This window comes from Microcaecilia unicolor, chromosome 3 (assembly GCF_901765095.1).
Source record: "Microcaecilia unicolor chromosome 3, aMicUni1.1, whole genome shotgun sequence".
NCBI lineage: Eukaryota > Metazoa > Chordata > Amphibia > Gymnophiona > Siphonopidae > Microcaecilia > Microcaecilia unicolor.
In genome coordinates, this window is record NC_044033.1 from 122,214,924 (window position 1) to 122,234,461 (window position 19,538).

The following is a 19,538-nucleotide window of genomic DNA, read 5'->3' on the forward strand; positions in this document are numbered from 1 at the left end:
TTCCCTTAAAGCGCTCTTATCCCTCTTTATTTATTTCTCTCTTCCCTCAAATTTAACCTCACTCTACTACTTTTCACTTTTCATCTACCTATCAACTTTCTATTTCCTAGCTTTCCATTGCCTTTCATCTGCTCCCCGTTACCACAATTCTACCCTTTGTACTTGCTATTCTCCTTTCACTCATTTCCTTGAAAATCTCCCATGGCCTCTCCCACATAGTTCCACCATTCCTAGCATCTCTCCCTCCTCTACAATCTTGAAACTTGACATCTTCCTGCCTGTTCCTCTCCACCCCCATTATCTCTCTTTTTCATCTCTCCCTCCTGTTCCTCCCCCTACCTCGAGTCCATCTCTTCTTCCCTTTCTCCCATTTTGCACCTACCCTGAATCCAACATCTCTCTCCCCCCCCCCCCCCCCGACTACCTTCACTGGCCTTCTAGATGTGGCCAGCGCAGTAGTGGCCCTACACAGTCCGTGTTTTGGTTTTTAAAAAAGCCTTCCTCAGGGGTCAATCAGTGAGTGCACAGCTGTATATTGGTCGAAAGAGGAGCACATAAATTAATGTCTCGAAATGTAGAGAGATATATTGTCTCGCACCGACAGGTTCGAAATAATTCAAACCTGTTGGTGCGAGACAATATATCTCTCTACATTTCAAGACATTAACTTATGTGCTCCTCTTTCGACCAATATACAGCTGTGCACTCACTGATCGACCCCTGAGGAAGGCTTTTTTAAAAGCCGAAACACGGACCGTGTAGGGTCAGAATAAAGTTGGTGTTTTGGAGCATCTTCTCCTGGAATTCTGTTTGATCTCTTGGAGTTGTTCTTTTTTTCCACTCCTTTCTGTGTCGTTGGACTTTTGTGGAAATTGTGAACCCCATTTTGTTTTGCAGCACAGTAGTGATTCACACATGCTGTCCTGCCACCAGTCTGCGGAGCCTTCTTTGCATTGCGTCCCATACCCTTCCTGAGGAAACAGTTGCACTAGAGAAGATCCAAGGGACGGTGGCAGGGCGGCATGTGTGAATTGTTTCTGCTGCCAGCTATGTCTAGAAGGCCAGTATAGGTAGCAAGGTTGGGGGGGCATGGATGGGAATATGACGGAACCAGGGTAGGATGAATGGAGAGTTGCCACCTGAGGGTACCGCCTTGGCCTAATTATAGAGCTATCCCTGTCTATTAGTAACATAGTAAATGACGGCAGATAAAGACCTCAACGTCTACCCAACAAGATAAACTCATTTTACATGGTATGTAATACTTTATATTTATACCCGAGTTTGATTTGTCACTGCCTTTCTCAGGGCACAGACCATAAAAATCTGCCCGGCACTGTTCCTCTACTAAACGTTCTGAAGCTAACGTCGAAGCCCCTTAAAATTTACACTCCAGCCCATCCATATCTATTAGTCACGATCAGGGCACAGACCGTAGAAATCCACCCTGCACCGGTTTTACTCTCCAAATACCAGTGTTGCCACTCAATTTCCGCTAAGATTCCGTAGATCCATTCCTTCGAAACAGGATTCCTTTGTGTTTATCCCATGCATGTTTGAATTCCATTACCGTTTTCATCTCCACCACCTCCCACGGGAGGGCATTCCATGTATCTACCACCCTCTTCGTGAAAAAATACTTCCTGACATTACTCCTGAGTCTGCCCACCTTCAACCTCAATTCATGTCCTCTAGTTCTACCATCTTCCCGTCTCTGGAAAAGGTTCGTTTGCGGATTAATACTTGTCAAATATTTGAACATCTGTATCATGTCACTCCTGTTTCTCCTTTCCTCCAAGGTATACATGTTCAGGTCAGCAAGTCTCTCCTCGTACGGTTTGCAACACAAATCCCATACCATTTCTGTAGTTTTTCTTTACTCCACTTCCAGTCTTTTTACATCTTTAGCAAGATATGGCCTCCAAAACTGAACACAATATTCCAAGTGGGCCTCACCAACAACTTGTAGAAGGGCATCAACGCCTCCTTTCTTCTGCTGGTTATGCACCTCTCTATGCAGCCTAGCATCCTTCTGGCCATGGCCGTCACCTTGTCATATTGTTTCTTCACCTTCATATCCTCAGACACCAACACCCCAAGGTCTCTCTCCTGAGTCGAGCTTACTAATCTCTCCCCTCTTATTCAGTATCTCTCTTTTGGGTTTCTACACCCCAAATGCATCACTCTGCACTTCTTGGCATTAAATTTTAACTCTATGTTGAATCTGGGGTTTCAATTTATGCTGTCATATACTTCTTGTAGAAACCGTTGTTTTAAATTACCTTTCTTTTTTAAAAGCTTTTATATATGCTGTTAATCTAGTGAACATAAACCACTATATTTGATGTTTTAGTGCTCAGTAAAACTCATATTGCTCCGGCTGGTCTACTTATTGGCAATATACAGTACTCAACATCATAGCACTGCAGCCCTCCCTCTCTCCTTATATATGCATCTCTTAAAGTATGTAAGAATGATCACTTAGCATCTCAATATGTGAAAGGATGATCACTTAGCTTAGGGCTGGAATTTTATTGCTTCTGGCTTCCGCTGAGTGCGTCTAGGCTAGATGTATTGAGAAGCTATGTGATCATTCTTACGTACTTTTAGTGATGCATATATAAGGAGAGAGGGAGGGCTGTAGTGCTATGACATTAAATTTTAACTGCCAGATCCTTGACCATTCTTCTAACTTTTGGAGATCCCTTCTCATTGTTTATACTCCCTCCAGGGTATCCATTCTATTGGCTATCTTCGTGTCATCCGCAAAAAAGCAAAACTTTCCTTCCAACCCTTCAGCAATATCCCTCACAAATATATTAAATGGGCCCCAGCACCTACCCCTGAGGAGCCCCACTGCTCACCATCCTTTCCTCCGAGTGGATTCCATTTACCACCACCCTCTGCCACCTGTCGGTCAACCAGTTTTCTATCCAGTTCACCACTTTCGGTCCTAAGTTCAGCTCTTTCAGCTTATTCATTAGCCTTCTGTGTGGGACCGTATCAAAGGCTTTGCTGAAATCCAAGTAGATTATATCTATCGCACTGCCTTCATCCATTTCTTTTGTCACCCAGTCAAAGAAGTCAGTAAGATTCGTTTGGCAGGATTTTTCTTTGGTAAAGCCATGTTGCCTCAGGTCCTGTAAGCTGTTGTCTTCTAGAAAGTTAACTATCCTTTCTTTCAGCAGTGACTCCATTATTTTTCCTACCACACACAAGTGGGTGAAGTTTGGTGCGAAAATGGGGCAGCACTATTAGAACTATTATAAAGTGAAGAAGAGTACATGTGGCCCTTCCTGCACGCAGCATGCCCTTGAACTCAGTGTTTTTTTGTATCTTTTTTCCCCCATTCTGAATGGACATTGAAGGAAAGTTACTTTTCATTGAAAAACTTTATCTGTTTCAGACTTTTTTTTTTTTTAATCTATTTTTGATTAACCATTTTTTAAATACTATTTTGGTGTTTTGTTTCAAAACAGTGGGATGATGCAAGTAAAAACCAGGTTTCGGGTTCTGCTTGTCCAGCGTAAGAAATAACCAATGATGATGACAAATGCTGAAGTCTGTGAATATTGTTTCAAGGGCTACAGAAAGGCTATTCCAGAGTGGAGTATTAAGATTCCCAACTGTGTCACAGGCTTATCAAGATTCAGTAGTCTGTTCATATTTGATCCTAGTCAGAGGAGGGCCAGTCGTTACCTCCATCTTTTTTTTCCCTCAATTAGATATTCGCTCTAATTTTTTTATTTCTCTGTGTGCAACAATTTTCCTGTGTGCAGCTTTTTATAAGTTGAGTTACTTTGTGCATAGCAGACAAATTTGATCTTGGCAAGTATAATATAGATATTGGGATTTCAAAATTGATTTAGCATATTAGTTTTTAAATAGAAAGCATCAAATGTGGTTTCATGTTTTGTAAATAAGCATGAACCATAATTTATATAGGGCCCCTTTTACAAAGCGGCGGGAAGCCCAATGTGGGCTTACCGCTCGCTAAAAAGGAAATAATTCCGAGGTACCGCAGTAGCCCGGCTGTAGTTCCCACTCCCAGCGCGCCGTCATATCCGGCATTACAAAAATGTTTATTTTTGTAGAACCAGTGTGTACCTGGTAAGGGCTCCCCAAGAAATGGCCATGCCACAAGTGCTTCACTTTCTGCCCGGCCATTTTCTAAAAGAAAAAAAAAAAGCACCTACCTTTTTTACCCATTGCGGTAAAAGGGAGCCTTGGCGCGCGTCAAAAACGTGCCGACGCCAGCAAAGGCACTCTTTTGCTGCAGCTGGCATTTGCCCATTTTCTATAAACTGTTCAGATATCAGTCTTTCATCAAGTTGATAGCTCTGAACACACATCAGCATGTCCAAATGATCTATTGCTAACCGCTGTTTGATTTAAGGCTAAATTCAAGATCAGTCAGCACTGGATGCCATGGATTTTTATCCAACATCCATCAACCTTGCAAAATCTGTAGAATATATTTTCTTTTGATGAGCATATGCCACCTTGTCTGGCAAATTTTGAAATCAGTTTGCTCTTTGCCATTGAAAAACTTGAAGCCAATATAGTGACTTGACTATAAAAGTACCTTCGGCAATAAATTCTCTGTATTTGGAACACAGAATCTTCCCCATCTGAAGTCCTACATTGCTGTTGCTGCAAAATCAAAAGCAGATCACTTCATCTGGAAATCTTACTGCCAAATGGGCACACAAGATGTGCGACAGGTATCTATTCTTGGAGGTGATGTAGGCAAGATACTAATTCTATATTTCCTTGAGTTGGTTTCTAGAAGAGCCTTTACTTTCAATTCATAAAATTGACTTTCCAAGATATCATCCTTTAATCTTGTTTAGTTTACTTCATGCTAGATCTTGGTGTTAGTCCCCCATTACTTCAGTAGCATGGGTAACGCCTCCATCTCTGATGAAAACAAAATGATTTAAAACTTAAGTGTAGTATTCCACTTTTTTCTGCCTTTTAATGGCAATATTTAGAAAATGATTGTCCTGCTGAAAATATTCTAGGAGTATAGATGCAAAAAATTGCTTGACGTGCCTAGACAACCAGTACACTTTATTTATTTATTTATTGCATTTGTATCCCACATTTTCCCACCTCTTTGCAGGCTCAATGTGGCTTACAATGTGATGTGATTAGGAGATAGTAGTTAGTGTTACATGGAAAGTAGTATCATCGAAATGTACACAATTAAAATAAAGTAGAAAACATTACTGATAATAGGTAAGGTGTGAAAGTGCTAGAATCTGCAATAATAATCCTTATCAGATTCAATCTCATCTTATTTTCTTTCTCGAAAGGCACTTAAAATCTATCGATTTTTAAATCAACAGTTATATGCTAGTTTAAGATGAGCATGAAAAATAGATGTGATGGTCTTTTTATCTGTGATACGCCTTGCATTCCTAGGGATAAAGGTGGAATAGAAGATGCATAATAGACTAGATTCACATTCAGAAGCATCCTCTATTTCTTTGTAATTTATATTTTTTTGTGGTTGGTGGACCAAAGCACTGTGTAAACACTTCTCATTAAGGGACTGTTTTACCAAACTGTGGTTAGAAAGTGGCCTTGTTACATTCTTACACAATTCATTCCCATGCACTAGACCATTCTTATTGCCGGGGTAAAATGGCTGATTTTTCTATTTTCCCTGTTAATGGCCATGTGCTAATTCTCCCATTAGCGCATGAACCCCTATTACCACCCATTATGTAGGCAGTAATGGCTCACACGTTAAGCATGCACTATTTGGTTAGCGTGTGGCAGTATAGCTGTGCTAACCGATTGGCACAGAACACACCTACTCTCTGTCTCAGAACTATCACCTAAGCCATTGATTCCCAAACCTGATCCTGGAGGCACCTCAGCCAGTCAGGTTTTCAGGATTTCCACAATGAATATTCATGAAAGAGATTTGCATGCATTTCCCTCCACTGCAGTTTCCCAACACGCGGTATGCATACCCCTGGCGATACGCGAGATATCCACAGAGGGTACGCGCACAGTACACAGCTCCCAGCAACAGCTTGAAGCTCTCTCTCCCCCTTCAACAACAGTTAATCAGAGCAAGTACAGCAGCATGTGTCTTAGCTTCAGCGAAGTGTGTCCTGCCATCCAGTGCAGCATTTTCCTCTGGCCTCTTCGAAACCATCCCCACCCTGGGAAAACACCAATGCATTTTCCTCTGCCCTCTTCAACCCTTCCACCAGGGGAAAACAGCAACTCATTTTCCTGTCATCTGTTTGGACCCCCCCCCCTCCCCGGCAGGAAAATAGCAACGCAATTTCTTTTGACCTTTGACACGTCTCACCACAGGAAAATAGCCAGTCTTGAGCTCCATGCCAAATCCCCCCTCCCCCGCACAGGAAAAGTGTGCCTCGAGCTTTGTGCTGAAACCCTAGGCCCTGCAGGAAAGCCTCGAACTCCATGCTGTACCTTTTTCTGTCCTCCACCACCCCTGGGCTGTGCAGAGCTTCATGCTGCTACCGCCCCTCCCCGTAGGAAAACATAACTTTTCTCTGACCTCCACTGGGGTCATGCAGCTTCGTGCTGACATCCTCCCTCTTACCCCCCCCCCCAATCTTGGGTGGGAACGGCACCTTCTGGCCTCCACTGACCCCAGGGTTTTGCATTTGGTTCTTCCACTGCCAAAAAGGAGCACCTTTTCCTGGCCTCCTTCAAACCTTGGGCTGTGCAGTTAGGAGCAGGAGACCCAATCCCATTTGTGCAAGCAGCCTTGCTCCTGTCTGTGCTTCAGATTTTCTAGTCTCAGTGCTGCTTAAGAATTAAAAAAAATAAAAAGTACTGTGGGGTTAGGATGAGATGAGAAGGTACAGCAAGAGAGATGGTGGTGGGGAGAGGAAGGGGTTGAGGTACAGAGGGGAGATTTAGGAGTAGCAAGAGGGGAATGGCCAGGATGGGAAAGGGGGCAGGAGGGGAAAGAGAACAAAATAAGGGTGTGAAATGAAGTGTAGGGAAACATAGAGAAGGCATGATGAGGCAGAGAGAAGGGTGTGTGTGTGTGGGGGGGGGGGGGGGTAGGCGTCTCGGGTGAATGGAATTGCTGAGCAGAGGAAAGGCCCCATAGTGGTTGGAGTCAGCCTATGGTGATCACTGCTGCAGAGAGGATTCAGTAGATGTTTGTAATTTGTTAAAGAAACAATAAGAAGAGCTTGGTGGACCCAGCATATCAGGATGAAGGGCTGCCACTATTGGTGGTCATCACCTCTTGAGGGGAGATGCTGGTAAAAGATTGGGACACTGACATGAGATGCTGAGCATAGGGTTAGACATGGACACAGAGAGGATAGGTGAATGATGGACATGGAGAGAGAAGAAATGTTAAATGGACTAGAGACCCTAGCAAAAGAGTAAAAAGACAGAGGAAAGCATAAATTGGAGACTGGGACCAACACAATTAGAAAAGTGACCAGTCAACAGAAGTAGAAAAAGTAATTCTATTTTCTCTGTCATGATTAGAATGTCAGTTTTTGGAATATACATCTGCCAAAGCTAGTGTTTAGATATGGGAATGTAATATAACAAATCATTCTAACTGTGCTGATTTTTCTAAGCACAGAATGCTAAAAGAGGTAACAGGCCGCACTTTTGAGTTTTAAGTGGCTGTGGTTGCACTCCTTGCATATTCTAAAGACAGTTTGCATTTCTGTGTCATTACTATGTGCTATTTTTAGTTTACATTTGGTATGTGCATTAAAAGGTGCCTTGGTTCATTGAGGACTATTTATTAAGAAAAACAAAAGTTCTTCACAAAAAGTGGAAAAGTCCATAGTGAGCAATCAAGTTTCATCTTTTATTGAAATAAGAATCTGGTGGGTCACTATGGGCAATTTTCTCCTGGTTTTTCAGTTTGAAATTTTTTTAAATTTATAACTAGATTCTATAAAGCATTATATTATTAGCCTTCCACAAGAAGCACTGACAGAAGATGTGCAGGAAGAGCTGGGGTCAGCACTCTCGCTGGGAGCACAGCAGAAAGTCCCGCTAACGTATTACCACAGACATCTAAAGGACATGGCAAAAGAGCCATACTTTGAGACATTGTCGCACAGATGGAGCACGGAGCTGGAAGCCGAAATTACGGCAATCATGGTACGGGAACACTTATTAGGCTATCGCAAGAACACGGATCAAACATACTACTGGGAGCTTCAATTTAAATTTACAATGAGAGCATATATCCCCCCAAGAAGGGCGTTTCACATGAGACTGTCGCCAGATGGAGCGTGCCCCAAATGTAAAGAGGAGGGTGCAACTCTGGGCCATATGTTTTGGAGCTGCCCGCGAGTGAGAATCTTCTGGAGAATGCTGGCTCAGCAGACTGCCGTCATTTGGACGATACATTGGCAAGTTGAGGCTAAACTTCTGTTTGGACACCCCCGGCTGACGGGATACTTGCCAAGGGGATGCCGGGCGTTTGTTTCAAGAGCCATAATGGTGGCAAAGAGGACAATACTACTGGCATGGCTGTCTGTGGAGGGCCCTACACTCCCTCAGTGGAGAGGACAGATGATCCACTTGTTGCGCACTGAGAGAACAAGACTGGGAGCTCGAAGGCCACAGATCATAAAAACTTTCTGGCACTGCTGGACTCCTTTCTGGCTGACTTTGACACCCCAAGCCAGAGGACAGATAATGAACATGTGATAGGGGAGTGGAAGCCAAGTAATCACAGCATGGGGGATGCGGACTATAACTGTGATAGGAGAGAGGGGAGGGAGGGAGGGGGGAGAAAACTGTAAAAAGTTGGAGAGCGAGCAGTAATGCAGATCAGGGTGAACAGCAGAGAACATTGGGAACTATTAGCTAGGTAATGTAATACAATGATCTAGATGCTATAGTGACTTGTGTTAGATATGTAAACTGTTCATACCCTATTGGAAATGTTGTTTTGAGGTTTTCCGACAATAAAAGTTATTGAACCATAAATAGATTCTATAAGTCTTTGTTCGTTTTTATTCAACCCCTGGTTTATAATCCGCGCAGCAATGCTGACACAGCCCATTCATTCCTGACATTCCTGAGTCAGCCCCCTTTCAACCTCAATTTATGCCTCCTAGTTTTACCGCCGTCCCATCTGGAAATTGTTTGCAGATTAATACCTTTCAAATATTTGAACGTCTGTATCATATCACCCCTGTTTCTCCTTTCCTCAAGGGTATACATGTTTAGGTCAGCAAGTCTCTCCATGTATGTCTTGTTACATAAACCCTATACTATTTTTGCCGCTTTTCTTTGAACCGCTTCGTCTTTTTGCATCCTTAGCAAGATAAGGCCTCCAAAACTGAACACAATATTCTAAGTGGGTCCTCACCAACGACTTGTACAGGGGCATCAGCACCTCCTTTCTTCTGCTGGTTATACCTCTCTATGCAGCCTAGCATCCTTCTGGCTGCGGCCACGCCTTGTCACATTGTTTGTCACCTTGAGATCCTCAGACACCATCACCTCAAGGTCCCTCTCCTGAGCTGAGTTTACCAATCTCTCTCCTCCTATCTGTTCAACTTAGGGTGTACTTGACTTGAAGTTGGGGAAATGCTGCTCCTTTTGCATGCAAATCTCTTATAAATATTCATTGTGGATTTCCTGAAAACCTGACTGACTGGACTGCCTCCAGGACCAGGTTTGGGAACCACTGCCCTAGGGCTAAAAAAATAAATGTTGGTTTTTTAGAACATAAGAACATAAGCTTTGCCATACTGGGACAGACTGAAGGTCTATCAAGCCCAGTATCCTGTTTCCCAACAGTGGCCAATCCAGGTCACAAGTACCTGGCAAGATCCCAGAATAGTAAAACGAATTTTATGCTGCTAATCCTAGAAATGAAAATGGTAGATACAAATCAAGGTCATGTATACATATAAAGTAGCACATATGAGTTTATCTTGTTGGGCAGACTGGATGGAATGTACAGGTGTTTTTCTGCCGTCACTTACTATGTTACTATGTTAAATAAGTAGTGGATTTTCCCCAGTCCATCTTAATAACTGCTTATGGACTTTTAGGAAATTATCCAAACCTTTTTAAACCCTGCTAAGCTAGCTGTATGCACATCCAAAAATTACCGCAGGATGCCTCAGTGCACCCCATGGTAAGCCACTTTTTGCTGCAGTAAACACGTGTTAGTGCTTATTACTACTACTACTACTATTTAGCATTTCTATAGCGCTACAAGGCGTATGCAGCATTGCACAAACATAGAAGAAAGACTGTCCCTGCTCAAAGAGCTTACAATCTAACAGACAAAAAATAAAGTAATCAAATCAATTAATGTGTACAGGAAGGAGGAGAGGAGGGTAGGTGGAAGTGAGTGGTTACGAGTCAAAAGTAATGTTAAAGAGGTGGGCGTTCAGTCTAGATTTAAAGGTGGCCAAGGATGGGGCAAGACATAGGGGCTCAGGAAGTTTATTCCAGGCGTAGGGTGCAGCGAGACAGAAGGCGTGAAGTCTGGAGTTGGCAGTAGTGGAGACGGGAACAGATAAGAAGGCTTTATCCATGTAGAGGAGTGCACGGGAAGGGGTGTAGGGAAGGACGAGTGCGGAGAGATACTGGGGAGCAGCAGAGTGTGTACATTTATAGGTTAGTAGAAGAAGTTTGAACAGGATGAGAAAACGGATAGGGAGCCAGTGAAGCGACTTGAGGAGAGGGGTAGTATGAGTAAAGCGACCCTGGCGGAAGACAAGACGGGCAGCAGAGTTTTGAACCGTTTGGAGAGGGGAGAGGTGACTAAGTGGGAGGCCAGCAAGAAGCGGATTGCAGTAGTCTAAACGAGAGGTGACAAGGGTGTAGATGAGGGTTTTGGTAGAGTGCTCAGAAAGAAAGGGGCGGATTTTACGGACGTTGTAAAGAAAGAAACGACAGGTCTTGACGATCTGCTGGATATGAGCAGAGAAGGAGAGAGAAGAGTCAAAGATGACCCCAAGGTTTCGAGCTGAGGAGACAGGGAGAATGAGAGAGCCATCAACAGAAATAGAAAACGTGGGGAGGTGGGTTTGGGGGGAAAAATGAGAAGCTCGGTTTTGGTCATGTTTAATTTCAGGTGGCGTTGAGACATCCAGACAGCAATGTCAGACAAGCACGCTGAAACTTTGGTTTGGATGCAAGGTGAGATATCAGTGGTAGAAAGGTAGATTTGGGAGTCATCAGCATAGAGATGGTAGGAAAAGCCATGGGATGAGATTAATGAACCAAGGGAAGAAGTGTAGATAGAAAAGAGGAGGGGACCAAGAACAGAACCCTGAGGTACACCGACAGGCAGAGGGATAGAAGTAGAAGAGGATCCACCAGAGTGAACACTAAAAGTGTGGAGGGAGAGGTAGGAAGAGAACCAGGAAAGGACAGAGCCCTGGAATCCAAGTGAGGACAGGGTATCGAGGAGTATGCTGGGATCGACAGTGTCAAAAGCAGTGGAAAGATCAAGAAGAATGAGGATGGAATAGAGACCTCTGGATTTAGCCAGTAATAGGTCATTGGAGACTTTAGTAAGCGTAGTTTTGGTTGAGTGGAGAGGGCGAAAACCAGATTGTAGTGGGTCAAGAATAGCATGTGAGGAGAGAAAATCAAGGCAGCGGTGGTGAACAGCACGCTCAAGTAATTTGGAGAGAAAAGGGAGGAGGGAGATGGGTCGGTAATTAGAGGGACAAGTAGGGTCGAGTGAAGGCTTCTTAAGGAGAGGTGTGACCACAGCATGTTTAAAGGCAGTAGAGACAGTTGCAGTGGAAAGTGAGAGGTTGAGAATGTGACAGATAAAAGGAATAAGAGCAGGTGAGATGGCATTAAGAAGGTGGGTGGGAATGGGATCAGAGGAACAGGTGGTATATTTTGAGGAAGAAAGGAGAAGTGTAGTTTCCTCTATAGTAACTTCAGGAAAGGAGGAAAAGAAATGAGGGGAAGGAGAGAGGGGAACGGACTAGTGGAGGGAGAGGTGGCAAGGTAGAGAATTCAAGGTTTATCTTTTGAACCTTGTCGTGAAAGAATTCAGCAAGGGTCTGAGGAGATAATGAAGGGGGAGTTGGGGGAGGGGGTACCTTGAGGAGAGAGTTCAATGTGGTGAAGAGAAGTCGAGGGTTAGAGCCAAGAGAGTTGGTCAGTTGGATATAATAATCCTGTTTGGCGCGTAAAAGAGCAGATTGGAAGGAGGTCAGCATGAACTTAAAGTGTAAGAAATCAGCAAGGGCCCGAGATTTCCACCAGAGGCGTTCGGCGGAGCGGGTACAGGAATGTAGGTAGCGGATATTAGAAGTCAGCCAAGGTTGGGGTTTTGTACGCCTTATCACACCTTAGTAAAAGGGCCCCTAAAGTTTTATTGTGCTTTCTAAGGTTGACCTCTTTCCATGCATTGGAAATCCTCAAATGTGTTGCTGAAGTAAGAGCACATTTTATCTGTACCATCACACCACGGAGTGTATTCAACATCAGAGGCACTGTCGGATGCAAACATGTATTTATGTGTGTGTGTGGGGGGGGGGGGGGGGGTTATTTTTTTTTTTTAATTAATATAGAACTCTGATTTACAAAGAAAATTGACATCCTATTGTTGCAATTGTCACAGGACACAGAAGAATTCATGAGCCTGTATTTAAGGTACAGGATATTGACGCTTTCATTAATAGCTAAATTGTAAAACCATTGTTGATGCTTTTTCATGCATATCATTTTTGGACATTGTTGCTCGTAGTTTCAGGAAGTTCAAAGGTATAATTTTTACTTCCTGGTATGCACACTTTATTATGCTGAACAGCATGAAACTGCTTTCATGCCATCAAAACAGTCAGTAAGCATCTTTTGTTTTTTTTTGTTCTGGGTTTGAATACTTGCATTCAAGATTAATTTGCCATCTTTTTGTTTTTCAGCTGGACTTCTCAAGCATCATGCTATGCAATCCTCCATGTAAGGAAGGGTGGGGTTATTTTTTTTTACCTTTTTAGTCTTATTGCACCATCTTGGACTCCCCAGTCCTACCCTATAATACTGGTCTCAAACCAGACAATTCATCTGTAATACAAAGCTTATGCCAGGCTCCTGAGCCCAGTGTTAATTAAGGGGGGGGGGGGGTTCAGATGTAATAAAAATTGTTTCCAGTGAGTCTTACTTCAAAGCCTTCAACTTACTTGGAGTACACATTCCAAAGACTTCATTGGAATGCCAGCAGGTCCAGAGCTGAGGGTTGATACCATGTATTTGCCAGGTCACAGCAAGCTGCTATTACACAGCAGCAACTACTACTACTACTAATCATTTATATAGCGCTCCTAGATGTACATAGCGTTGTACACATTTATATGCAGGTACTTTATCTGTCCCTAGAGGGATCACAATGTATGTACCTGGGGCAGTGGAGGGGTAAGTGACTTGCCCAAGGTCACAAGGAACTGCAATGTGAATCAAACCCAGGTTGCCAGGATCAAAGCCCACTGTACTAACCATTAGGCTACTCCTAGAAAACGACACTATTCAGGTTTCAACTCCTCCAGCATTAAAAGTAACATACTGGAATGGCATAGAACAATTATCAACATATCTCCCAGTAGTCCTTGGATTACAGAGCAAATCCATTGTATACACTTCAGTGTGCCAACCTGCCCACAGTGTTTCCACTATAACTTGACACTGAGCCAAACAGCTTATGTAGCTTATGGGGGCTAAGATACCAATAGCTTAAAAGCTTATGGCCATTCTCTATTATATTGCCTGAAATAGCTACCTTTTGAGTACTTAATGTCTGGTCACCACAAGTCTCTCCCAAATTGACTTCCCAGTGATGTAGCGGAGAGAAAAGAGCCCATCCTGTTGTATCAGCTGAAGATCAGGCGACCCTCAGGGGGAGGAATGCTGGCTTCAGCCTAACCCCTGGTAAGCCTTTCCTTGGCTGAGAGGTGCCCAGCTCTACCACCGGCTGCCATTCAGGTGCTGTGGAGGACTTGCAGCTCATCTGCATATCCTTACCACCTTCTCCGGGGTGATTCCCAGGTTCACTCTAATTCACTCAGGGCCTCCGCTCTAGGTGCCCAGCGCTCCCACCAGGTGCTGTGGAGGACTTGCAGCCCTTCTGCATATCCTTACAGCTGTATCCGGGGTGACTCCCAGGTCCACCTCGATCTTACCAGGGCCCCTGCTCCAGGTGCCCAGGGTCTCCAGGTGCTTTTTGGCTAGGATCAGGCGACCCTCAGGGGGAGGAAAGCTGGCTTCGGCCTAACCCCTGGTAAGCCTTTCCTTGGCTAAGAGGGCTCAGCTCTACCACCAGCTGCCTTTCAGGTGCTGTGGAGGACTTGCAGCTCATCTGCATATCCTTACAGCCTTCTCCTGGGTGACTCTCAGGTCCACTCTGATCCACTCAGGGCCTCCGCTCTAGGTGCCGCGCACTGTCATTTTCTCTGTACATTTACTTTTCTCCCAGTTACTACTATGATTTGGATAATTTTTTGCAATGTGCATCAATTTGCATTTGTCCACATTAAATTTCATGTGCTATTTGGATGCCCAGTCTTCCAATTTCCTAATGTCTTTCTGCAATATTTCACAGTCTGCATGCGTTTTAACAACCTTGAATAGTTTTGTATCATCTGCAAATTTGATCACCTCACTCATTGTTCCGATTTCCATACTATTTATAAATATATTAAATAGCACCGGTACCAGTACAGATCCCTGCAGCACTCCACTGTTCACCCTCTCCCATTGAGAGAAATGATCATTTAACCCTACCCTCTGTTTTCTTTCCAATAACCAATTCCTTATCCAAACCAGAACCTTGTCTCCTATCCAGTTACTTTTTAATTTCCTCAGGAGTCTCTCATGAGGAACTTTATCAAAAGCTTTCTGAAAATCTAGACTACATCAACTGGCTCACCTTTATCCACATGTTTATTCACACCTTCAAAGAAATGAGGCAAATTGGTAAGGCAAGACTTACCTCGGCTGAACCCATGTTGGCTCTGTCCCATTAAATCATGTTTGTCTACATGTTCTGTAATATTATTCTTTATAATAGTACCACTATTTTGCCCTGCACTGACGTCAGGCTTACTGGTCTATAATTTCCCGGATCACCCCTAGAACCCTTAAAAAAAACTGTGTCACATTGGTCACACTCCAATCGTCAGGTACTACAGACGATTTTAACGACAGGTTACATATTACTAACAGCAAATCAGCAATTTCATGCTTTGAGTTCTTTGAGTACCGTTGGATGTGTACCATCCTGTCCAAGTGATTTACTACTCTTTAATTTGTCAGTTTAGCTCAGTACATCCTCCAGGTTCACTGAGATTTCTTTCAGTTCCTCCGCAACATCACCCTTGAAAAGCATTTCTGGTACAGGCAGGTCTCTTACATCTTCTGTAAAGACAGAAGCAAAAAATTCATTCAGTTTCTCCGCTATGGCTTTGTCCTCCCTGAGCAACCCTTTTGATCTTTCATGATCTAACATTCCCACGGATTCCCTCGCAGGCTTTCTGCTTCTGATGTACCTGAAAACGTTGTTACTGTAAGTTTTAGCCTCTACGGCAAGTTTCTCTTCATACTCTTTTAGCCTTGTTTATTAATACTTTGCATCTGACTTGCCAGTGCTTATGTTGTTTCTCATTTTCTTCATTTGGGTCATTTTTCCATTTTTTGAAGGACAATTTTTTGTCTGTAATGGCCTTTTTTTTTTTTTTTTACTTCACCTTTTAACCACACTGGCTGACGTTTTCTCTTCTTTCTACCTTTGCAAATACATGGAATGCATCTGGACTGGGCTTCCAAGATGGTATTTTTGAATAACGTCCACACCTGATTTAGTGTCTTAATCTTTGCAGCCGATCCTTCTAATTTCTTTTTAACCATTTTCCTCATTTTATTCTAGTCGCCTTTCGAAAATTAAATGCAGCTACAGTAGATTTCCTTTGCGGATTCATCTCAGATAGTAGCTCAAACTTGATATGTTCCAGGCCTGCCCTACCCCCGTACAGTCTGACTTCTTTCCTCTTCAACCGTCCTCCTCCAATCAAGTCTCTCTTCCCTCTTCCCAGTGAGCCCTTTGTCTCTTCCTCTTTCCATCTCTCCTCCGTAGCCCCTTCACCCTTCTACCCACTCCCTCAACCAACCAACCCAGGCCGCCTTCTCCTCGTTTCCTGATATCACCAAAGAGGAAACCGCCCATCTTCTTTCCTCCTCGAAATGCACCACCTGTTCCTCTGACCCCATCCCCACCAACTTACTTAACACCATCTCTCCTACTGTGTCACCCCCCCCCCCCCCATCTGGCATATCCTCAACCTCTCTCTCTCCACTGCAACTGTCACTGACACCTTCAAGCATGCTGTAGTCACACCACTCCTCAAAAAACCATCACTTGACCCTACCTGTCCCTCCAACTACCGCCCCATTTCCCTCCTACCCTTCCTCTCCAAGTTACTTGAACGCGCCGTTCACATCCGTTGCCTTGATTTTCTCTCCTCTCATGCTATCCTCGATCCGCTTCAATCCGCTTCAATCCGGCTTTTGCCCCTTACACTCGACAGAAACGGCACTTTCTAAAGTCTACAATGACCTGTTTCTTGCCAAATCCAAAGGTCACTACTCCATCCTCATCCTCCTCGACCTATCCACCGCTTTTGACACTGTCAATCACAATTTACTTCTTGCAACACTGTCCTCATTTGGGTTCCAGGGCTCTGTCCTCTCCTGGTTCTCCTCTTATCTCTCCCACCGTACCTTCAGAGTACATTCTCATGGTTCTTCCTCCACCCCCATCCCGCTCTCTGTTGGAATTCCTCAGGGATCTGTCCTTGGACCCCTTCTTTTTTCAATCTACACCTCTTCCCTGATCTCATAGTAACATAGTAGATGACTGCAGAAAAAGACCTGCACAGTCCATCCAGTCTGCCCAACAAGACAAACTCATATGTGTATACCTTACCTTGATTTGTACCTGCCTTATTCAGGGCACAGACCGTACGAGTCTGCCCAGCAGTACTTCCCGCCTCCCAACCACCAGTCCCGCCTCCCATCACCGGCTCTGGCACAGACCGTATAAGTCTGCCCTCCACTATCCTCGCCTCCCAACCACTAACCCCTCTTCCCCCCCCACCTGCTCCGCCACCCAATTTCGGCTAAGCATGGTTTCCAATATCATCTTTATACTGATGACACCCAGCTTTATCTCTCCACACCAGACATCACTGCTGAAACCCAGGCCAAAGTATCGGCCTGCTTATCCGACATTGCTGCCTGGATGTCCAACCGCCACCTGAAACTGAATATGGCCAAGACCAAGCTTATTATTTTCCCACCCAAACCCATTTCTCCTCTCCCTCCACTCACTGTCTCAGTTGATAACACCCTCATCGTCCCCGTCTCATCTGCCCGCAACCTCGGAGTCATCTTCGACTCCTCCTTCTCCTTCTCTGCGCATATCCATCAGATAGCTAAGACCTGTCGCTTCTTTCTTTTTAACATCAGCAAAATTCCCCCTTTCCTCTCTGAGCACACTACCCGAACTCTCATCCACTCTCTCATTACCTCTTGCCTTGACTACTGCAACCTACTCACTGGCCTCCCTCTTAACCATCTATCCCCCCTTCAATCCGTTCAGAACTCTGCTGCACATCTTATATTCCGCCTGGACCGATATGCTCATATCACCCCTCTCCTCAAGTCACTTCACTAGCTTCCGATCAGATACCGCATACAGTTCAAGCTTCTCCTACTCGCCTACAAATGCACTCGATCTGCAGCCCCTCCTTACCTCTCTACCCTCATCTCCCCTTACGTTCCTACCCGCAACCTCCTCTCAAGACAAATCCCTCCTTTCAGTACCCTTCTCCATCACTGCCAACTCCAGACTCCGCCCTTTCTGCCTCGCCTCACCCCACACCTGGAACAAACTCCCTGAGCCCATACGCCAGGCCCCCGCCCTGCCCATCTTCAAATCCTTGCTCAAAGCCCACCTCTTCAATGTTGCCTTCAGCACCTAACCACTATACTTCTAGACTGCCCCAACTTGACATTTCGTCCTTTAGATTGTAAGCTCCTTTGAGCAGGGACTGTCCTTCTTTGTTAAACTGTACAGCGCTGCGTAACTCTAGTAGCGCTCTAGAAATGTTAAGTAGTAGTAGTAAGTAGTACATTGTTGGGGGATGGGGAGGAAAAATTTTGGGTTGCCATGACACCTGTGTGTCTCTCTCTGTTCTGACTCCTGTGGTTCTACTTTAGTCTTTTTAAACAGCTGAGTCACTGGTCTCCTATGGGTAGTACCCAAGTCATGGATGCATCTTTCTTGCCTTACTCCAAAGAAATTGTGTTACACTGTTAGGATCTGTAAAAAGAATCAAGTCCCAGAAAGGAAGAAGGGAACCTGCTGAGTGACCAGCATCTGCACAGAGGAGGAGGAATGATGGAATGACTGAGGTCTACCTTGGGAAGTTTTGCCAGAGAATTGCACTGCAATATCAGGAATGTGTAAAAGTGGATGTTTGAAGATCCCAACAATGTAAGGAGCACAACATAGGAGCTGAGAAATGCAGGAGGGGAGTGCAAGACTTCTAGGAGTGGAGAGATGCAGCAGAGCAGGAGTGACAGAATACCACAAAAGAGTCAAATGACACAAACTCTGAGCAAGTTTGAAAACTTTTATCACTTTACTTTTGTGGACTTTCTTTATTTCCATTGCCTTGCTTTCTATACTTTTGTTTGACTAGGGCAAGGTTGGCCAACCCCGGTCTTCGAGGACCACAATCCATTCAGATTTTCAGGATTTCCCCAACGAATATGTGTGAGATCTATTTGCATGCACTGCTTCATTCTATGCAAATAGATCTCATGCATATTCATTGGAGAAATCCTAAAAATTCAACCTTGAGGAGGCTGAGATTGGACACCCCTGGCCTAGGGAGTTCCCAATAAACAAGTGTTTTTTTTGTGTGTGTGCTTAACATAAATCCCTAAGGTAAAAAAGAGGGTTCCACCAGAAAACCAAAACAAGCAAAGAAGCACAAATGGACCTTCAGGAACAAGGAGGTCCATTTTTTTTTTATTGAGAAGTCACGACATGTGCTGTGTTTTGGCCACCAAGTGCCTGCATCAGTGCTCGCAATACAGTTCACTATTGACGAATTATACAGTTGCATCACTACGGGGAGCAATAAATTAGTTCTGCTTACTACACTTTGCCAAGATGTGAAGCTACTTTGATAGCGCCATGTGCATAACAATCCCACTAGCAATCGGGAAAAACACACTCTTCTAAATACTCTTAATCCTTTGGTCCTGTGATCGCACAGGGAAACCCTACCAGCCACTCTTGGTATGTTTTCAAGTGTTTGTATCTCTCAGAGACACTGCACTCAACCACCAGGGATACTTTACTTTTTGTTCTATGTGCGTGAGGAATGGTTGACAGAGAAGAGGGTGAGAATTTTACCACAGATATTAACAATACTTGTTTTACCCACCTCAGGACCCTTCCCTCAGCTCTAACTAATTGGAGGACAAGCTAGCTACACATTCTCACTACC

The 19,538-nt window shown here is 44.2% G+C and overlaps 1 protein-coding gene across 1 annotated transcript in view; it reads left to right on the forward strand.

Annotated features, from left to right (window-relative positions):
- LOC115465679 (serine palmitoyltransferase 3-like) overlaps positions 1-19,538 on the forward strand; it is a 247,587-nt gene that overhangs the window by 39,201 nt on the left and 188,848 nt on the right. The window lies entirely within an intron of this gene.